Source organism: Pteropus medius, unplaced genomic scaffold, assembly GCF_902729225.1.
Source record: "Pteropus medius unplaced genomic scaffold, Ma_sr-lr_union100, whole genome shotgun sequence".
NCBI lineage: Eukaryota > Metazoa > Chordata > Mammalia > Chiroptera > Pteropodidae > Pteropus > Pteropus medius.
In genome coordinates this window covers 4,052,623-4,063,748 of record NW_024342470.1, presented here as the reverse complement: position 1 = coordinate 4,063,748, position 11,126 = coordinate 4,052,623, and the positions used below count along the sequence as shown (strand labels likewise).

At 44.0% G+C, this 11,126-nt stretch overlaps 1 long non-coding RNA gene across 3 annotated transcripts; it reads left to right on the top strand.

Moving 5' to 3' along the window:
• On the top strand, nucleotides 1–10,687 carry LOC120603213 (uncharacterized). Of its 3 annotated transcripts, none has more exons than XR_005652976.1 (3): nucleotides 1–1,683; nucleotides 3,447–3,491; nucleotides 3,659–5,646. It is a non-coding gene; the product is annotated as an uncharacterized LOC120603213 (long non-coding RNA). The 3 variants fall into 3 exon arrangements; XR_005652978.1 differs by lacking the exon at nucleotides 3,447–3,491 and adding an exon at nucleotides 9,951–10,687 and having other exon boundaries at nucleotides 2–1,683; nucleotides 3,659–3,789; XR_005652977.1 differs by lacking the exon at nucleotides 3,447–3,491 and adding an exon at nucleotides 9,549–9,934 and having other exon boundaries at nucleotides 3–1,683; nucleotides 3,659–3,789.
• Nucleotides 10,688–11,126: the final 439 nt, after the last annotated feature.

The following is an 11,126-nucleotide window of genomic DNA, read 5'->3' as shown; positions in this document are numbered from 1 at the left end:
AGTACTGCGTTAGTCACCAGAAAGTATCTCAGGCAATCTCTGAGTCCCTGCCTGATCTTAACAACAGGGAATAGGGATGCTGGTCAGACTCCGGGTGGGTCCCAGTGGAGAGGAGGCAAGCAAGATACAGGAGGCTGGGCTGTGAGGCAGAGGAAGTATCTCTTATCCTCTGTCTTCTGTGGCATGAAGCCCTAAGACCTAATGGCTTCCTGGAGTTTACTTAGCCCTTGGAGACACAGAAACTCTGCAGAGGCACCTCCATTTGACTGCATATTTTTGCCATTACTTGATGACCTATTTGCATGCAGCTTCTTGCAAAGAATTTCCTTCCAAGCCATATACGGTGATTTTATTGCACCACAAACTGAGGCTTCTATTTGCAGTCAATGATAGATGCTCCGTCTGACTTCTTTCTGCCTGTCCCTACATCCCTTCCTTTTTTCTGTAGGCTGCCTAGGCTGCTCTGAGCCCTCTCCAAGCTCTGGTTTCACCAAGAGTGTTTGATTCCAGGAACTTACAAGCTTCATCTGAAGGGAAGGTCCTTAATCTGAGCTGAGATTTCTATCCATCCGCCCAGGGAACAGTGACCTCTGAGGCCAAGGGAAGGAAAAAGAGTCTTCAGGCAGGTGAGCGGACACAGGGGGCAGCAACCAAGGTCTCCATGCCTCTCACCTTTCTGTGCCTTTGTTCATGTAGTTCCCTTGCCTGGAGTGCACACCCTGGACTGGGGACAATGTATCAAGGGATCCATTGCTGGAAATCTTCAGCAGGCACCAATGTCTCTTGGCAGCCCCTGGCCACCTTGACGGCTTGGATCAACCTCTACGAATCCCTAGTGAGGGAGCTGAGTGCAGGTTTTCTGACTCTGCCTTGCTGGGGACAAAGGAGAGAGATGTAGAGGGAAGTCTGAGCTCTTATTTGCATAGCAAGTCATCAGGTGGCCAGCATCCCAGAGACTAAGGTTTTTTACTCCTCAAGCCCCAAACACAGGGACTCGTGTACCTTGAACACCTTGAACAAAGCTTCCACGGACTTTGGAGACAAATCACTCTAGGCTCTCCTCAGGAACAGGCTCTTCTCAGTCTCAGCATCACAGTGCAAATACCAGCCAGTCACTGAGCCCTGCTTTATGCCAGGCTGCTAGCCAAGTTCTGCAGAGACAAACACTCCAAACGCTCAAAAATGGTCTTGGTGAGAAAGTGCCTAAGCAAAACATGACCTTCCTGTCTAACTCAGAGAGCTGGCATGCACACTAGTGTCATGAGCAGAGGAAGAGGAAGAGGAATCTGAGGAGGAGGAAATTAGACGTGAGACGTACATGCTAGGCACCAGCCCGGGCTCAGGCGTATCAGAGCAAATCCTGAGCTGTGATGCTCACCGACAATCTGGCACTACTATTTTGATTTTCATTTGTTTCCATTCTAGGAAATTCATTACAGACTGTCTCCCCACAGAGCATGCTCAATTATATCCTTGGGAATGCAAGAGCCCAGAAGAAGCAATCGGAGATGGCTGAGTCAGGCTTAGTCAAGGATAAGGTTGCTTCTGCCAGTTCTGGAGGCCTTAGGACTTATTCCCAGGGGAGATGGGTGATCCAGGAGTAGGACAGGAACACGAGGACCAAGTAGAAGTGTCTCTCTCCTGGGACCATATGGTGGATTCTGAAGCAGAAAGCATGAGAAGGTGAGACCCTCATTCAAGCTCCTATTAAAATGAGGTCCTCTTCCTCTTCTACTTTTTAAATGATGAACATTAACATACATACAGAAAAGTACATAGAACATGTATTTACACATTCTAATAAATAACTATAAAGGAAATGTCCATATATTCACCATTCACATCAAGAAATAAAATATTGTCAGCACACTGAAGACCCCGGCATGTCCCTACCTGATCATACTCTCCCTCTCCCTTAGACTTTTACAGCATCTAATTTCTTTTCTTTTAGTTTTGCCATCTAAGTTTACATCCCTAAAAAAATAGTTTTATTTTGCCTGTTTTGAGCTTTACATGAATAGAATTGTGTCTGGGGGTTTTATGTGCCTGTCTTCTTTTGCGCAGTTATGTTTATGAGATTTAGTCATGTTGTAGTGTATATCTGTCGTGTATTCTTTTTTCATGGCTGTATAGTATTCTGTCACATGGCTATGTCACGTTTATTTATCCTTATTTCTGTGGTTAAACATTTGAGTTGTTTCCAGGTTTTGACTCTTATAAGCAATACTGCAATGAGCATTCTTGGTATGTATATCGTGGTGTAAATATGCATGTTTTTCTCCAGGGTTTATGCCTGGAAGTGAAATTGCTGGGTCATAGGATACACGTCTTTACCTTTACTAGATAACGACAAATGATTTTCCAAGTAGTTGAGCTGTCTCTTGCTCTCTCTCTCTCTCCCTGTTGCACAATTGTAGCAGCTATCCTGAAGAAAGGAGACCACAGGTTCAGAATTGCTGGCCCCACAGAGATAGCTCAGGAGGAAGAACTTCTGTTGAGAAACCAATCCATGTGTGCCTTTGTTTCTTTCCCTGTCTCACTTATGGAGCCTGTCAGCCCCTGCCTCACTCCCAACCTCTGCTGTTACCACTCCCCAAGTGAGCCCATTACTTCTCAACTTCAGGCTTATTTCAGTATGGTTCCCAGACAAATCTAGTCAATGACACAGTGGGCGGTTGTCATCTGAAGGTTAGTTCACAGCCATCAGACAAGAAGCCAGAGAAGATTATACAGGGCAGGGGCCTGAGCAGGGCTGGTGGCAGGATGGAACTCTCATGTCTTGGACCTGAGGCATGATGTTTCCTCATGGAATCTTTGAATAAGCAGGAAAGGGGAGATATAAGGATCCTCATTAGGCCCAGAGGCTTGGGACAGACCTAGGACTGCCTTCAGCATGGCCTATCACTTATGAATCTATATATTGCAACACAAACCCACCTTGACTACTCTTAAACAAAAAGGGGGACTTATTGGCTTGTAGCAAAATATAACGATAAGCCTGCCTTCAGGAGAAGCTTGATCCAGAACTTCTAACAATGTCATCAATAAAATATCTTGCCTTTGCTTTAGGAGTCAGTAGTTGTTAACAAGTGATAAGATGAAGGACCAAATAAAGGTAAGATTCTGGAACAGGAATGGAAACCAGTGGCCCTGGTTGAAGCCAGACCTTAGCAGGATCTATCACTGACGACAACTCAGGGAGTGATCCCCTGTGTCTGGATACAATGGGTGCCCCAGAGTGTTCTTAGTGTCTAGTAAGCCACTTTCTTAGCTTGGGGATTGACAGACTCATACAACACTGTAAAGGCATGCTTGCATCCTCAGATTCCTGAAGAAAATTAATGTATTACTATTCTGAGCATCTGGGATGGTACTCTCAGAGAAGAAAGGAAAAAGATGAATGCTCTTACTAGACATGGAAATTTTGAATATATTTTCTTTCCTAGAAACTGAGAACTGAGGTCTGATTTGAGATATGACACTACTTCCAGGTAGGTAAGAAAATTTAGATTCTAACACACTGTCAGGATTTCTGGGATATTTCTATGGTATGCGAGATCAAAGAGATATAATATTTGAACTCGAGGCTGTCTTGGAAATTTTAGAGGTACAGTAGCTACACTGATTTTTAATAACATTTATTCATTTTTTAATACAGAAAAAAGTAAGAACCAATTGGCCCAAAATCCCACTGATGAAAAAAAGGATTGGAGAATTGCTATTAGCTGTCCCACCTAACTAAAGGGAGACCCAAAGCATTCCTAGCAGGCCTTGCTGCCCTGGCTACAGGTAAGATGGACTCAGCTACCTGGTTCTATGTAGCCTCTTCAGTGGGCCAGCTACACTGATCCTCCACCACCCAGCCCCACCCTCATCATTCACCTAAGCATCCCCTAGGAAGCTCACAGCAGGGGACTATTTACTGAATGAGAATACCCTGAAAGGGAAGATTTTCCTGCTGATTACATGTCTAGCCTTCTAGAACATCTCTGTATTTTTTTTTTTATGGTGATTTTTTATGGTGATTTATCCAGGGATCAAGAGACAGTTTGCTGGGGAAGATGCCCTCATTCTTCCCAAGCTTTTATCAGGGTTATACAACCCTGTGCTAATTTGTGCTTAAAATCCTCCTCCTTTCCCCATGCCACCTGTCCCCAGAACTTAGGGAAGAAGACTGAATAATGCCTGGAGTTTACATTAGCAGGAAATCTTTTTCCTTAAGCATCAAGTCATGTGCATCCACAAACATGCCTTTGCATAACATTAGACCTGGAAGAAAAGTGCAAGGTTCTTAAAACTTTTCATTATTCATTCATTATATAATTACTGAGAGTTTAACATATACTAGACACTGTTCTAGACCTTCAGTGCCTTTGTATTAACCTTAAAAGGTGGCCAAATTTTCCTGAGGCTGAGAAAGATAGAGAGGCAACTCAGACATAAGGAACAGTGGCCTCAGAGGTGCAAATGTCTAAGGGTAAATGGCTCCTTATCATTAGATTCTAGAGTAAATGAAGGCCAGTGGCAAGAACCAGGCTAAAAACATAAATGGGGCTAAATAATGAAGGACCTTGAATCCCAAGATCATCAATTTGGACTTTACTTTAAAGGCTATGGGAACCTCTGAGGGCTTTGAGTGGGAGAACTGAATCACTGAGGGATCCAGCAGAAAGAAATGGCACACTCAGTTGAGGATAATTGGAGATGTGTTAAATGTAGGGGCTATTTACTAAGGTTTGGGCAGTGTGTAGCAAAACTACAAGGTATAATGTTATACCTGGAGCAAGCAACACCAGGGCTGTTAAGCAGAAGAGGGTGAAGGGAAGGAGCAATTGCTGTGTGTCATTCAAAGATCATCTTGCAAGGAGCTGTAACTTTGGTTGGGGTGACACCACAGTGAGGGAGCCAGTGTGTGGAGATCCCAACTTCATTCTCATCCTCTTTTGACCTCCTGCCAGTACTTCCCATGGCTAAAACCAAGGGAGGCCATTGTTATGGTCCATTCACGCCAGAACCACCACCCCCCACCCCAAGTCCAAGAGCAGGATAGAGTGGATTTGCAGGGGCAAATGGAAGATTTCCTGAACAAGGGTAGTGTGATCAGATGAACATATCAACAAGATCATCTTGGGCAGAATGGAGGCTCAATTAAAGGCAGAGGGATGGGGACAGGAAGGGAATACAGGTCTGAACTGACATGGGTCACAGAGATAGAGGAAGAGAAAGATTCAAGCAATATTGAGGAAGTAGAATAGTCATGACCTTTCGATAGGGATTAAGGACAAGAAAGGTGTCTAGGTAGCCTGGGTTACTGGGCAGATGGTGACATCATTACCTAGGAGAAGACTCAAGGCCAAGGGCAGATGGTACTACAGAAGAAAAAGAAATCACTCTTTTCCAGAGGGAATGGCAACCAACCATAAACAGAAGGACAGATGGCCTCCTACATCCCTGCTCTGGGCAGAATTATAATGGCTTCTGGCATCCTTCTACTTCCATTCCTGGACCCCTTTTCTCTGCCACTTAGCAGCTTCCAAAAACCTACTTTCATAGAAGTCTGAACTCCTCCAAGTGTTCAGGCCGAAAATCAATTTCTATCTTCACTGCTTTCCCCTTTCCACTAGTCAAAAAAAAAAAAAAAAAACAGCCCTTCTTAAAGGAGGGGAAAATTACAATAAATAATGGCTGACTGTTACTGCTAGCTTTCTGTGGAGATAAGTGTATATTTTAAAAGGATCTACTGGCATGAATTTCTAATTAATAGACTATGAGGGGGAGATTTTTATTTTTCACTCTGGATGCTCTCAGGGGTACTCTGAAGGCTTAACATCACCTAGTCCCCCAACTCTACTCAGTCCCCCACCTCCCTCCAAAAAACAAGGAAAGCAATTTAGTGCCCACTCAACAATGCTGTCAGCCCTTAATCTGGCATTATGTGTTACACAAGACTTTCGATGGTGGACGCAAATTTCAAGTCTGGCTTCTAAGAAGTGTGTGATATGTTTGAGGATAAGGGAGACCTAACATATTCTAAAACAACAAGGCAACTTCAGGAAGCTTTGTGAACAGGGTCTCCAGGAGTGCCCTCCGCCTCCTACCCACAGAGAGGTGGCATTGCTGGTTAGCTGGCTGCTGTCCTGCAGTTGTCCTAGTGACGATGGTTTGTGTGTATGAGGGGAGGTGTTCATGGGTACTTGTAGAGTGTCTGTAAAAGAAGGTTGGACTTTTTCACCACAATGCATTCCTGGAAACCATGTCATGATATAATTCGTCAAAATTTCCCAGAGGAACAGCATTCGCTCTCCTCGAGGGGTCGAGTTCCTGACTAAAGACACAGCCAGAGATAAATCATAACTATGATCAACAATCTGTCATGAGCAGAAGGCACAAGTGCCCACATATCTTCAATGAGTTCTAGGGCTCAGATTATACTCCAGGTCTCACCAAGAAGCTATCACTTAACTTCTTGTGAAGCCGTATGTACCACGGTCATTCATTCTCTCATTTATTCATTCGAGGGCTGTAGGAGTCATTGTGGTTCACTCCCAACCACAATTCTTCTTCAGATGATTAGTCTTCTAAATCAATGTTATAGATGTAGTTTCCTAAAAGATATGTTGACACCCTAAACCCTACCACCTCAGAATGTGATCTTATTTGGAAATAGGGTCTTTAAAGAGATTATCAAGCTAAAATGAGGTTATTAAGGTAGGCCTAATCCAATTTAAGTGGTGTTCTTACAAAAAAGGGAAATTTGGACAGACAGACATGCACCGAGGGAAGCTGACATGAAGACACAGAGACAAGGCCATGTGAAGATGGAGGATTGCAGAGAGATCCATCCTCAGGCCAAGGAATGGCAAGGATTTGGAGCGAACCACCAGAAGCTAGGAAGAGACAAAGAAGGATTTCCCTATGGGTTTCAAAGGAAGCATAGCCCTGTCAACACCTTGATTTTGAACTTCCAGCCTTTATAATTGTGAGAAAACTAATTTCTGTGGCTTTAAGCTACCTACTAAGTGGTATTCCGTTTTGGCAGTCCCAGGAAACTAATATAACTGACCGTGGTGATCTCACTCTCTTATCCCAGTCCTGGCAAAGGAGCTATAGGGGAAAGACTGCTAGGCTGGATTCTGAGAAAGGTTTCTACTTTTCCCTCTACAAATGCTTTGATGTGACCCTGGGGGTTGCTGCAGTCATCATGCTATGAGCCTAAAGGGCAAAGCCCTCACCGAGGAGGGCAGAGAGTGAAGGGAAAGGGCCTGAGACAGATGACCCTGAGTTGCTGTTTCGGCCAAGCTGGAGCGTGCCCAGGCCCTGCATGTTCTGTCATGTGAGATGAAATGTTTCCATGTGGGGTAAGGCAGAAGGTGAAGAAAGGTCTCCTTGCTGACATCAGGGTCCTTCTTTGTGTGGATTGACTGTCATCTGTGCTCAGCAGTTCTCCCTGCTACCTCTCTCATGCTAATTGGGCCTCCGGTTCCCTCCCAACCTCTACTCTGCATCTCAGTATCGACTGTGGTAGATGGTTTGCAAAGACAGCTGTAATAATTCCTCCCTGTATACTTTGTAGTGTGACTTTGCCACTCTTCCCATCAAAGGTGGAGCTTATTTCTCTATCCCTTGAATCTAGGCTTGGCCTTGTGACCTGTCCTGGCCAACAGGAATTAGCAATCCCTAGCATTCTGACTCCACAGCTCCAGAAGCTTCAGGAATTAGGCTTGCTCTTTTGGCTGTAGTTGGAACCCTGAGACCGTGATACAAATGGGCCTGAGCTAGCCTGCTGCAAAGGCTGCATGGAGAAGAAAAGCACTCCAGTTGACAGTCAGCACTAACTACCAAGTGTGTAAATAAAGCTATCTTGGATCATCCAATCTTAGTCAATTGCCCATAACTGAAGCCACATGAATAATCCCAGGTGAGACCAGCAGAAGAGCCAATGAGCTGAGCCCAGCCTGAATTGCTGACCCATAGAACCACAAGCAAATAAAATGGCTGTTGTTTTAAGATCCTAAATTTGGGGATGATTTGTTACACAGCAATAGCTATCGGACACACTGATAGGCAATCCCCATTCTGGCACAACCCTCTCAGGCTCATTCACATGCCATGCACTATGCAAGGCACTGTGGATACAATCATGAAAAAGAACAGCTCTGGCCTCTGCTCTCTTAAGCGCGCATAATGTTATCACATGCCAGGCGCTGTGCCAATGGATTTTTCAGCTGCATTAACCTAGATGAGAATGTTACAGTTATTACCACTATCTTCCTGCCGAGAAAAACAAATCTCAGAGAACATAACAAAAGTGCCAAATGTTGCAGATTGCATTTTTCAGAGACAGCTGCAATAATATCTGTTGTCTGGTATATCTGTTAGAACCTTGCCACTCCCTTGAATCAAGAGGCAGAATCTAATTTCCCTCTTGGATCTAGATGGGCTTATGATTTGACTGTAAACTAAGAGAATGCATTAGAAAGGATACTGCATGAATTCTGAGGTTAAGTCATAAAAGAAGCCACTCTACTTTATGAGTTGGGGCACTTGCCTTTGAAGCCTTGAGCTTCCACATAAGGCCTCCATGCTACATGTGGACATTCTAGGTGAGAACTCCAGGTGAGAGCCCAGCTGACAGCCAGCCCACATTAAACTCAAGATGATTCTAGTCACGAGCTATTAAGTCATCCCAGCCCTTAAATCCCACCCTCTTTTCAAGGCCCAGAAATCACAGATCAGAAATAATTTGTCCCCACTTTTGTTCTGTCAAACGAACAGAATGCATGAGCATAATACAATGGTTGGTTTATATCACAAAGTTTTGGGGTGGTTTGTTTTGCAGCAGTAATAACACAACACCTAAGATTACACAGCTATACAACAGGAAAGAGAACGAGGTCAGACTCTGAGCCTTTGCAATCTGACTCGAGCCCCAGCTTTTAACCACTACTCCTCCCACTCTTCGCCTTGGCAAGCCTCTCACTCCCATGCTCCTCAGCTAGAGGCTGGGCTCCCCCGACAGCATCATGTCTGCATGAGAAAATACTTCAATCCCCACATGCCAGATTCAAAGAGTGACAAGGAAAGGAACAGGCATGCTTCTTTCTCTGCTGCTTGCTTCCAGGCCACCACTACCCAAAGCTCCTTCTTTTTGAAAGTTCTGTCCCTTCCCTTACTTTGGCTCCATGACAACACTCTCTCCATATTTAAGACACAGCCCCCACCTTCCTTGATGATTTTAGTTTCTGCTTCACAGGTTTGCTTTGCTCCCCATTGAACTTCATGTGAAAATGCACCTACTATGTGAAACTGCTATGGGTCAGGCACATGGATGGTGGAGATACAAAGGAGAATGAGCTCTGTATTAGTTTCCCATAGTTCTGTAACAAATCGCCCTAAACTTAGTGGCTTAAAACAACACAAATTTATTATCTTACAGTCTTAGGGATTAGAAGCCCCAAATAGGTTTCACTAGGATAAAATCTAGGTGTCTGCAGGGCTTCGTTCCTTCTGGAGGATCTAAGAGAGAATCTGTTCTCTTGCCTTTCTAGCTTCCAGAGGCTGCCTGCATTCCTCGTCTCATAGCTCCTTCCTCCATCTTCAAAGCCACCATGTAGCATCATCAAACCATTCTCTCTGACTCTTCTGCCGTCCCCTTCCACCTATAAGGACCCTTTTGATTATATTGGGCCCACCCAGATTATCCAAGAAAATTTCTCCATCTCAAGATTCTTAATCACATCTGCAAAGTCCCTTTTGCATGTAAGATGACACATTCGCAGGTTCTGGGGATTAGGATGTGGACATCTTTGAGAGGCCATCATTCTGCCTACTATAAGCTCTTTGAGGAAACTCACACATGAATAAGGTTATATATCCATAGCAGAAACTTCTGCTCCTCACCAATATCCATATTCTCTTACTGAACACACACTTCCTTTCCTTACATTCAGGTGTGATGACCCTGCAATTGAGTTCTGGCCAATGGGGTATAAACAGAAGTGATGGGCAACACTTGCAGGCCTGCCTAGCCCATACAAATCTGCTAACAGTTCTGACTAACAGCGGTCCCCAACCTTTTTGGCAGCAGGGACCAGTGCTCCCATGAGAATCTAATGCCTGATGATCTGAGGGAGAGCTTAGGCGGTGATATCAGCACTGGGGAGTAACTGCAAATACAGATGAAGCTTCAGTCACTCACCCAGTGCTCACTTCCTGCTGTGCAGCCCAGTTCCTGACAGGCCATGGACGGGGTTCGTGGCTCAGGGATTGGGGAACCCTGGACTATGAGACCCCCTCCTACAGGTTCCTCACTTTTCCCATCCATAAAGCACTATGAGGACCCAGAAGAAGGTGGAGCCTCAGGGGAGAATAAGTCAAGCCCTTGAATGACAGCGAAACAATCTCTCTGGTGACTTACATTGTATTTTGATATAAATTAAGACATTAAAATGTGAAGATTGTATGCTACAATGGTTAGCCTACACTGACCATATACAACTATAGAAATGTACTTTAAAAGAATTTGTAAAAATGTATTTCATAAGTTTTATATGGTGTTCAATTTTATAAGTAAATATAATATTTACTTATAATAATAAGCTGATCTGTGGCATAGGCTCTATGTGAATAAAAAGGTTACTTCATAAACACATAAAATAAAACCCAAATCAAGGATTATGCTATTTAACCACAGGCAGTTCTCTTCTTACTTCTTTCTATACTTTATATTGACTGTTAGCACAATATTGAGGAATCCTGATTAACACAAATAAGTAACTGCAAATGGTAACAAGTATACTTTAACCTACTATAATCTCCAGAAACGCTTCAATAAACAGAGACCCCCAGAAAAGCTTGACTCTTAACAGGAACTAGTTAACTGGGCAACACAAGTTAATGTTTTAAAGAGCTTCTACACAGATTTATTTACATGTTATTTACTTGCAAAAGGATCAAAGACAATTTACCCAAAAACCTACAGGACAAGTGAAACCAAAACCAGGCAAACAACAAGATAGGAGCTCAGTGGTCAGGCAACTGCAGTTGGAAGCAAGGGAATGTGTGCATGTGGGGGAGTGGGAAGCAGTTCTCACGCATGGTGGGGGCCAGGGCAAGAGGCTGTCAGA